The sequence below is a fragment of the Capsicum annuum genome, chromosome 12, assembly GCF_002878395.1.
Source record: "Capsicum annuum cultivar UCD-10X-F1 chromosome 12, UCD10Xv1.1, whole genome shotgun sequence".
Classification (NCBI taxonomy): Eukaryota; Viridiplantae; Streptophyta; class Magnoliopsida; order Solanales; family Solanaceae; genus Capsicum; species Capsicum annuum.
Genome location: NC_061122.1, coordinates 218,646,841 through 218,657,964, shown reverse-complemented (window position 1 = coordinate 218,657,964; position 11,124 = coordinate 218,646,841). Strand labels below are relative to the sequence as shown.

Here is an 11,124-nt window from a genome sequence, read left to right as displayed (position 1 = left end):
TTGCTTTTTCTTTTTAATATTCTATGTGACTAATTATTCCTCGTGGTCCTTCTGTTTATCTCCGCTGAAATGTATGACTTGGCTATATCTTTTTCCTTAGGTAGTTGTCCCACGAGATATTGAGCACTTAAAAATCTTTTTGGCTGTTATTCCTCAACTTGTGAAATAAGACATAGATTTAGAGTGTGTTTGGCATGAACGCAAATATTTTTTGGAAAATATTTTTCAATTTTTTCATGTTTGGCTGGCTTAAATATTTTGAAAAATATTTTCTAAATTAACTTATTTTCCTCAAATCTATGAAAAATGACTTCTCTTAAAAAAGTAAGAAAGACATTTTCCAAAACTCTCTTTCAATCTTACTCTCAAGTTAGAATGTTCATACAATTCTCAAAGCTAATGTTCAATTGGCATATGAACAAGAGTGACTTTAATACAGAATGTCATACAATAGTCGACAACAAAGTTGAAATGTTCATACAAATTTCAACAATATTAATAGCAGTATTGGGCTGCACCTTTTGAGCAAGAAAAGTTATATAATAAGGCTGCGTACAATAGGTCCTTGTGATCTAATCCTTCCCTGAACTCTATGCATAGCAGTATCGGGCTGCACCTTTTAAGGAAGAAAAGTTATATGATAAGGTTGCGTACAATAGACCCTTGTGATCTGATCCTTCCTTGAACTCAATGTATAGCAATATCGAGCTGCCCCTTTTAAGCAAGAAAAGTTACATGATAAGGCTGCGTCCGATCCTTCCCTGAACTCCGTGCATAGCAGTATCGTTCTGCCCCTTCTCAGTGCTTTAATTTCCAAAACATAAAAATTTCTAGTTTCAATGCGTTAAGTTCCGAAACATAAAAATTTCTAGTTTCAATGCTTTAATTTCCAAAACATAAAAAATTCTTTTTCTAAAGTTTAACACTTTCTTCAGTTAATAGATTACTAGTGACATGTAAATTGTCAAATATTGAAGGTTCTTCGGACGAACATTGGAGAAAAAAAGTTGGACCATTTCCGGACTTGCGCGTATTATCCTTGCGCATGGGTCATACTAATCTTCTCTGTATCATTTCAATTTTAGGCACGAACTCATATGTTCACGTTTCTCAATATAAACTCGCTGAAGAAGCTTCTCCTGTCGATGTGGAGAAAAGCTCAATGTCTTTTTTTTTTTCCCTGGGATGGGCCTGGGCTGCTGTTTCTACTTTTTGTTCCATCTGAAAAGGCCCAATTGTGTATGGACTTAACCATAATGGGCCAGGCTTCTAATTAGGGCAAACAATATAAATCCCGATACTTTGAAATTTAATTAGAGAAAATTTTGATATTTTACATAATTACTGAAAAAAACGATTTTGATTCTATTGAAATACATAATTAGCTCCCGATATATCCTAGAAAATACATTTTTTCTTTTGTAAAGATATATAATTAGCTTCCGATATATTTTTTTTCGATTTTGCATCTGTTGAGATACATAATTCATCCAACGAAGATACTTTTTGTCCTTATAATAAATACTTAATTAACTCTCAAGAGGTTTTTTTTTTAATTTTGAGTCTGTCGAGATACATAATTAGCTCCTGATACATCCAACGAAGATCAACAACAACATACCCAGTATATTCCCACCAAGTGGGGTCTGGGGAGAGTAAGTGTATGCAGTCCATACCACCACCTCAGATCTGAGACAGAGAGGTTGTTTCCAATAGACCCTTGATTCACAATAAAACAATCTGGACAAAGAATAGAAAAAGAACAAGATACAATAGAAATCAACAATATTCAATAATACCATAAGCAAGATACACCAAGTAATACAACAAAAGAAACAGCAACCTAAACTTATACTAACCTTCTACCCTAATTCGTTTCCTCCACAACTTCCTTTCTAGGGTCATGTCCTCGATAAGATGGAGTTGCTCCATGTTATGTCTAATCACCTCCGTCCAATATTTCTTCGGTCTACCTCTACCTCGCTTGAAACCATCTCTAGTCAACCTCTCATACTTCGCACTGAGGCATCCGTATCCCTCCTCATCACATGACCAAACAATCTCAACTTCGTTTCCCTCATCTTGGCTTCCACCGAAGCTACTCTTACCTTATTTCGAATAAATGCATTTCTAATCGTATCTTTTCTAGTACACCCGCACATCCACCGAAGCATACATCCAACGAAGATACATAATTAATTTAAATTTTTATAATTACTTTGTAAGGGTAGGAAAATGTGTAAATATGATAAGTTAATATGTATGTTTATGTTATTTTTCCTTCTTTCCACTGGATTGAACAAACTACTTGGAGTATTAATACTTAGCGGTTGTTTGTTTGGGAACAAGTTATCCTGGAATAAATAATTTTAGGACTAGTTATCCCACTGTGTATATGGAATAACTTATCTCATTACTGTGATTAAATACTTTCGAGACTAACTAATTCCTCCAACCAAGCACAGAATAAATAATCCTGAATTTTTATCTCAAAACTATTATGCATTATACCTCATCCCAAACGAATCCTTATAGCTTTGGTTAAAATACATGTTTGTGTTTGGGAGATCTTGCACAAATATATATTTTGTATATTGGCTAGCAGTAGTAATTATTTTTGGCTGAGCAACGGAGCCAAATGTGTGAAAAAAAATCCTATATCTTTTGTGCTGGTATTTAAATTTTTCCCTGCTTTTGATGGTTTGTGTAAGAAAATCTATTTTAGATCTTTTTGTTGAATGAAAAAAAAAAAATTTACCCAACTCACAAACTATATCAAATATGCATAACTTTGTGCTTCTTCAATTGCTCACCGAATTCCTCTAGAGTTGACATAACTTCATATTATTTGCATTCACCCTTTTTCGCAAAAAAAGTTCAAAAAATCTACCAAAGGGAAGATGATTTTCTATATTCTGATTTGGATTGGATTACACTTATCTGAAACTTGGTACTTGTTTTTTATTGATTTTTGAGGTGATGGTATTCTTGAATAAAGTCTATTCAAATCGAATTAGCACTTCTCGGATCAAGCTAGACTTCTTTAGCTGAGCTGAGCCCGGGACCTGGACCCTGGATGCGCTAGCGATTGGGCTGTATCCATTTCCTCTTCCCGTTCTTACTTCTATAGGTTTTTCGGTAATAGGGATATTTGCGAGAACTCTGATCCATATCTTAGCATTTCTGTAGAATTGTCCGCTCATAGCACAATGGAATTACCAAAAATGCATTTCCTTTGCCCGGGCGAGAGACTTTCATGCCGGGAACAGTGGCTCTCGACGTAAAGTATAATCCTAAAATACTTCAAAGACTCGAATATAGTCAATCATAAAGGTGGGTAAGAGCCCCAAATTTCCCAAAATTCGCATTCAAAAGAGCTTTTTTTTTGGGGGGGGGAAAGGGGGGGAGGATGTTGAGCTATTTTTTTTTTTTTTTTTTTAATAAAGAAAAATATCACATAAACTGAAACGAAAACAATGGAGCTATCTTTTTGAAAAATTTATCGGCAATATATTATGCATAAATGCCATTTAATTTGGTATATAGCCCCAAGTGCACCCATATGAATACCTCAATATATAAATTGAATACAACAAATTCAAATCTACTATATTAATCTTATCCTTAATCATGTTGCTCTATATTAATTAATCATGTCTGATATATATATATTGAAATCCGACAAAAGACGCATCGACACATTTGGAAAGCTCATTTCTGAGGGCGACGCACCCAACATGATATTTCAATGATGTGATGGTCAATAGGAAGATTTATTAAAGAACAAATCAGCAAACAAGAAAACACCAAATGAAATTTGAAAAAGAAAAAAATCTCAATCATAACTAAAATATAAATTTGAAAAGTTGGAAAAAGGTTGTTGCTTATCAAACATATAGGTTCCAAGGTATTCATTGAAGCCTAGTTTACTCAGAAGCGGATCCAAGATTTGAACTTTATGGGGTTCAAACTATCACTGAACTCACTGACGAACTGAGTTACTTGGTTCGGAATTTAATAATTTGAACATATTCTAGTAGATTTCTTAATACAAAGGTATCGAGTTTGACTGAACTCTGTAGTTTCTACAAAGAAAAGGGAAAAATTGGCTACCAAATCGAACCAATGACCATCACAATATTATAGAGGCAATGCTCTAACCTCTGAAGCGCCCCTCCCCCAACACACGCACACTGTACAACTATACAAATAGCAAGTTCAAAGTTCAGTTTAATGAAAATTTATTTCCTATTTTTGACAAATAAGTAATAACATATCCAAGTGTACTCCAACCTCATGGTGGTAGCTTACGCTGACCTTACCCATACCTCACGGAGGTAGGGAGGCTGCTTCAGAAAGACCCCCGACTCAATCCACAATAGGGATTAAAACTAGATGACTGGGTTGGGATACTAACCTTATCGAATTTGAAACAACAGCGAGCTGAAACTTATCCCTCTACTTCAGCAATTCATCCCAAAACCTACTAAAAACAGGGTGTAGATGTTGCACTCAAATTCACGTGTCCACTGGAAAGAAAATAGAAGTAAAGCGGATGCTATTGAAATAAATCGACAATTTTTCAATAAACAAAATACCAACATATGATAAATTTGTTATTTCCTTCTACGGGTACGCAGAATATGTATATGTAGAACAACAACTTCAACGTTAGTTCTACGTTTAAAAGCAAGAACACAATGAAGTGCAGTAAATACCCTCAACACAAGATCAAAGTGATCTTTCTTAGAAGCATATTTTATTTTCAGAAATAAAGATGAAAATAGAAATGGTCAAGTCTCCCGAATTCACGGACTTTCCTTAAGAAAATAATTCCCTTCACTGTATCCAAGGTTGCGGAATTTTCCTCCCAGGGTAAAATGGCCAACCAGACCAACTGTAGCGGTACCTCAAACAATTGGAATATCGTCGAACTCACTTAACGGATTGACTGATCACACAAAGTATTTTGTAAAGACAAAAAGAGAGTTTATTGCAGAAAAATTCATATCAAAACCTATGAATGAAAGCAGGTTTATATAGCCTGTGAGATGCCTCTTCGAAAAGGTGGCATTGGTTCACTTAAATGGTGTGATGTTTCTGGAAATTCATGTCTGTTTACCCAAAGAACGTGTCCTTCTCCAAACAGACATACCAGTTCACGAAACAGTACATCAGTTCGTTGAACAGACATATCATTTCACTGAACAATTGCATCAGTTCGAAGCAGTGTATCATTTCAAAAAATACTGTTTCGAAATCTATATGCATGTATAAATAGAGGATTACTGGTACGTTTTCCTTTTGGCATCCGGATTAAATTTACGTAAAATAAACTTTGTCCAAAAATATAGATGTCGAAGCCAAAGCCGAAGCCGAAGCCAAGCAGAGCGAGCGACGACGACAGCGCGAGGCATTTCTTATTTCTTGCCTCACTTAGTATGTGGAGTAAGTGTTTTCTATTAAAAACACTTCATAGTTCCCTTCTCCCACCAATGTGGGAGAATTAGTAAACTTTCCAATTTTAGGAGTACACCTTCTAAATTGGTGTCTCCTTTCTTCCACCATTTTTCTCTCCATTTTTCTTTCACACCTTTTTCATACATATTGAACCCAACAACCCCCCACATGAATGGGGAATGGCTATTTTTTCGTAAAAGTTTTACGGACAAGAATGTGATCATCAAGCAAAGACTGATTACATCTAGATAAGTGGGTTTCCCTTTGGACTTTTTGTAGTGAACATGCATCGGATGCACTCGGTTAATCGGTAGATTTGATATTTTTGAACCGTCATGTCACACAACCAGCCTTTTACCGTTTATGGTTCTCACGATTTTATTCTTTTCATCCATGAACATATTTCGGTTTCGTGAGAGCTTAGAGAATAGGCCTTTACTAACATTCTCCTTGAAGCGGCTTCCACTTCGCCCTCACATAGGTGATTTCTAAACGTTCAATCCTATCGATTAAACTATTTGATCAAATCTGCCAAATTTAGATAATCATTAAAAGACTTTTCACTTTAATTCTTATCCTTGATTACTATACATTGTCTATATCATGAGAATGGGTTGGGTAATTGACAATGTTGAACCTGTCAGACACAACTTTGTTTGATCTCTTTAAACCTAGATCTTGGGATCTCCAGTCTGCTAGGTAGAGTTACCGTCATGCTGACTTGTCCTAGGCCTTAAACCCATTCCCTTGGATGTCATTTCCACTCCTTCTCTAGATAGGCCTTTTGTAAGTGGATCTGACATATTATCCTTTGACTTTACATAGTCAACAGTGATAATTCTACTAGAGAGAAGTTCTCTAACGGTATTATGTCTCCATCGTATGTGAAGAGATTTACCGTTGTACATCATACTCCCGCCCTACCTATTGTCGCTTGACTATCACAGTGTATGCATACTGGTGCCACTGGCTTGGGCCAATAAGGAATATCTTCTAAGAAATTTTGGAGCCATTCTGCTTCTTCACCAGCTTTATCTAATGTGATACATTCAGATTCAATTGTAGAGCAAGCAATACAAGTCTGTTTGGATGATTTCCAAGAGACTGTTCCTCCACTGATAGTAAATACATATTCACTTGTGGATTTTACTTCGTTCAATCTAGTGATCCAATTTGCATCACTATATCCTTCAAGTACCGCAGGATATTTATTATAATGCAAAGCATAATCTTGAGTGTATTTAAGATACTCCAAAACTCTTTTCATTGCCATCCAGTGAGTTTTGTTGGGATTACTCATGTACCAACTCAATTTACTGATAGTGCATGCTATTTCTGGTCATGTACAGTTCATTATATACATTAAACATCCCAATACTCTTGCGTACTCCAATTGCGAGTCACTTTCACCTTCATTCTTTCAAAGTGCAAAGCTCGCATCCTATAGAATCTTAGATATACCGAATTCCATATACTTGAACTTATCAAGTACCTTTTCGATATAATCAAACTGTGACAATGCCAACCCTTATGAAGTTCGATGGATTCTTATACCTAATATTACATCTGCAACTCCAAGGTCTTTCATATCAAACTTGCTCTCGAGCATTCATTTTGTTGCATTTATGTTAGAAATGTCTCTACTGATGATCAACATATCATCCACATATAAACATACAATGACTTGGTGATTTGGAGTGTCTTTAATATAAACACATTTATCACATTCATTTATTTTGAATCTGTTTGCGAACATGGTTTGGTCAAACTTCGCATGCCATTATTTTGGTGCTTGCTTTAGTCCATATAATGACTTGATAAGTTTACACACCTTGTTTTCCTTTCCTGAAACCACAAAACCCTCAGATTGTTCCATGTATATTTCTTCTTCCAATTCTCCATTTAGGAAAGCGGTTTTCATATCCATTTGATGGATTTGAAGATCATATACCGCCGCTAAGGCAATTAACATTCAAATCGATGTTATCCTTGTTACTGACGAGTATGCATCAAAGTAATCAAGGCCTTCTTTTTGTTTGAAGCTCTTTACTACAAGTCTTGCCTTGTATTTGTCAATAGTGTCATCCGCTTTCATCTTCCTTTTGAAAATCTATTTAGAACCTAAAGGTTTATTTTCGGGAAAAAGATCAATCGATTCCCATGTATGGTTGCTTAAGATTGAATCAATCTCACTATTGACTGTCTCTTTCCAAAATGATGAGTCCGAAGATGCCATTACTTCCCTAAATGTTTGAGGATCATTTTCTAAGAGAAATATTACAAAATTCGATCCAAATGAAGTAGACGTTCTTTGACGTATACTACATCTTGGATTTTCTTCATTATGTACTTTCTCACTAGTTTCATCTACATTCTCACTTGGTTCATCTTGAGGTCGTTTAGATCCTCCACTAGACTGTTCATGTCTAATTTTATACGGGTAAATATTTTCAAAGAATTCAGCATTGTCTGATTCAATTACCGTATTTTCATTAATATCCGGATGTTTGGATTTATGAACCAAAAATCGACATGCTTCATTACTTTTAGCATATCCTAAGAACACGCAGTCCACCATCTTAGGTCCTATCTTAACCCTTTTAGGCATAGGAATTTGGACCTTTGCTAGACACCCCCACACTTTGAAATATTTCAAGTTGGGTTTCCTTCCTTTCCATTTTTCATAAGGAATTGATTGTGTCTTACTATGGGGAACTCTATTGAGTATACGATTGGCTGTAAGGATAGCCTCCCCCCATAAGTTTTGCGGTAAATCGAAACTTATAAGCAAGGCATTCATCTTTTCCTTCAAAGTTCAATTTTTTCTTTCCGCAATGCCATTAGATTGAGGTGAATACGGGGCCGTAGTTTGATGGACGATTCTATTCTCTACACATATTTGCGCAAAGGGAGATTCATATTCTCCGCCCCTATCGCTTCTTATCATTTTTATCTTTTTATCTAACTGAGTTTCAACTTCAGTTTTATATTGCCTAAATGCATCTATTGCTTCATTCTTACTATTTAGCAAATAGACATAACAATATCTAGTGCAATCATCAATAAAAGTTATGAAATACTTTTTCCTACCACGTGATGGTGTTGACTTCATATCAAAAATGTCAGTGTGTACTAAGTCTAAAGGATTGGAATTCCTTTCAACGAACTTATAAGGATGCTTTGCATACTTTGATTCTACACACGTTTGACACTTTGATTTATTGCACTCAAAGTTTGGCAAAACTTCTAAGTTAATCAGTTTTCGTAATGTTTTATAATTAACATGGTCTAAACGTTCATGCCATAAATCATAAGACTCAAGCAAATAAGAAGAATTTGAACTTTTATTTATTTCAACAGTCATTACATTCATCTTATAAAGGCCTTCCGTCAGATAGTCTTTTCCTACATACATTTCTCCTTTGCTAATTACAATTTTTCCAGAAATGGTTACACATTTGAATCTGTTCTTGTCTAGAAGTGAAACAGAAATTAAATTCCTACGTAAATCTGGAACATACAAGACATTTTTAAGTGTCAAGACCTTTTCTGAAGTCATTTTCAAGCATATTTTTCCTGTTCCTTCTACCTTAGCAGTAGCGGAGTTAGACATGTAGATCATTTCTTCTACTTAAGCTGGAGCGAACGATGAAAACAACTCTTTGTTGGCACATACATGGCGGGTGGCACTAGAATCCATCTACCATTCGCGAGGATTTTCCACCAAGTTGTATTCTGAGAACATAGCACACAAATCATCGCATTCTTTGTTGGATTCAATCATATTTGTTTGATCCTTTTTCTTGCCTTTCTTCGGGGCACGACAATCCGTGGACTTGTGGCCAATCTTGCCACAATTGAAGCATTTTCCCTTGAATTTCTTCTTGGGTTGATTGCTTTCTTGTTCAGCTTTCTTTCTTTTCTTTGAATTGTTTTGGTCATCTTCTATAATATGTGCTCCATTAATTGTAGAATTCCCTTTTGACCTTCTCTCGGTAGCTTTATTGTCCTCTTCAATACACAGTCGGACAATAAGATCTTCGACAGTCATCTCCTTGCGTTTATGCTTCAAGTAGCTTTTGAAGTCTTTCCACAAAGGTGGTAGCTTCTCAACTATCGTTGCTACTTGAAATGCATCATTCACAATCAAACCTACAAGATAGTTTATGTGAGTATTAAGAACTTTTTTAATTTGTTCAAGGTATTTTTCAAAGATATACCTTCGGCTAGGAGATCATGTATGATGACTTGCAACTCCTACACTTGAGAGACAACCGATTTGCTATCTATCATTTTAAAGCCCAGGAACCGTGCAACAAGGAATTTCTTAATTCCCGCATCCTCTATTTTATATTTTCGTTCAAGTGCCCCCCACAATTCCTTCGATGTCTTAGTTCCACTATAGATATTGTAGAGGTCTTCTTGGAGACCACTCAGAATATAATTCCTGCAAAGAAAGTCTGAATGTTTTCAAGCTTCTACAATTACGAAACGCTCTTTTTCCGAGGTTCCCTCGGCCACCTCAGGAGCATCTTCGCTAGTGAACCGTTGCAGACACAAAGTGGTGAGGTAAAAGAACATCTTTGGTTGCCATCGTTAAGTCAATGCCCACAAATTTTTCGGGCTTCTCCGCCGGTGCCATTGTAGGCGGAGCATTTGTGCGACTTGATATGGCAATATTAGTTGCCCCCACAGATGTTGCTGCATCTTACATTTGACTATCGCTTGTCATTTTTTATGTCACCACAAGACAAAAAATACGTAGTATTTTCAGAATACTACTTATAAAGTTAAGCAACTTTAAACTTTTCTTCTTGTTTCTAGTTGACAATGAAGTTTTTATGACTTCCAATTGTCAACCGAATGATCTTTAACTTGTGATGAAGTTTTTATGAATTTAAATCACTAGTTAAGTTCAGGCGGAGTAGAAAGTTAAAACTTTAATCTCCAAAAATAAGCTATACAGATTCTGAAACTTATTTCCTTAAGATTGTTATTTCCTTCTATGGGTACGCAGAATCTGTATATGTAGAACAACAACTTCAACGTTAGTTCTATGTTTAAAAGCAAGAACACAATAAAGTGCAGCAAATATCCTCAACACAAGATCAAAGTGATCTTTCTTAGAAGCGTATTTTATTTTCAGAAATAAAGATGAAAATAGAAATGGCCAAGTCTCCCGAATTCACGGACTTTCCTTAAGGAAATAATTCCCCTCACTGTACCCAAGGTTGCAGAATTTTCCTCCCAGGATAAAATGGCCAACCATACCAACTGTAGCGGTACCTCAAACAATTGGAATATCGTCGAACTCACTTAACGGATTGACTGATCACACAGAGTATTTGTAAAGACAAAAAGAGAGTTTATTGCAGAAAAATTCATATCAAAACCTGTGAATGAAAGCAGGTTTATATAGCCTGTGAGATGCCTCTTCGAAAATCTTATGACAATATCTTGCTAACCTAGTGAATATACTTATTCAATTGCAACTAGCAATGATGGCATCAGAAGTTGTGTGTAAAGAAGGACTCCATTAGAATTTGCGAACACTCGGACATATAACAAATATCCTAGCTACTTGTATCTCTTCCAGTATTCGAACTTTCGAAGCATTTTTAATTCCTTAATTTTGTGGAGTGAACTCATTGTTAGCTCTCCATC

At 35.7% G+C, this 11,124-nt stretch overlaps 1 non-coding gene across 1 annotated transcript; it reads right to left on the bottom strand.

The window, feature by feature from the left end:
- Positions 1-1,001: 1,001 nt before the first annotated feature.
- LOC124889821 lies at positions 1,002-1,104 on the bottom strand. Its single transcript, XR_007048740.1, has one exon. It is a non-coding gene; the product is annotated as a U6 spliceosomal RNA (small nuclear RNA).
- Positions 1,105-11,124: the final 10,020 nt, after the last annotated feature.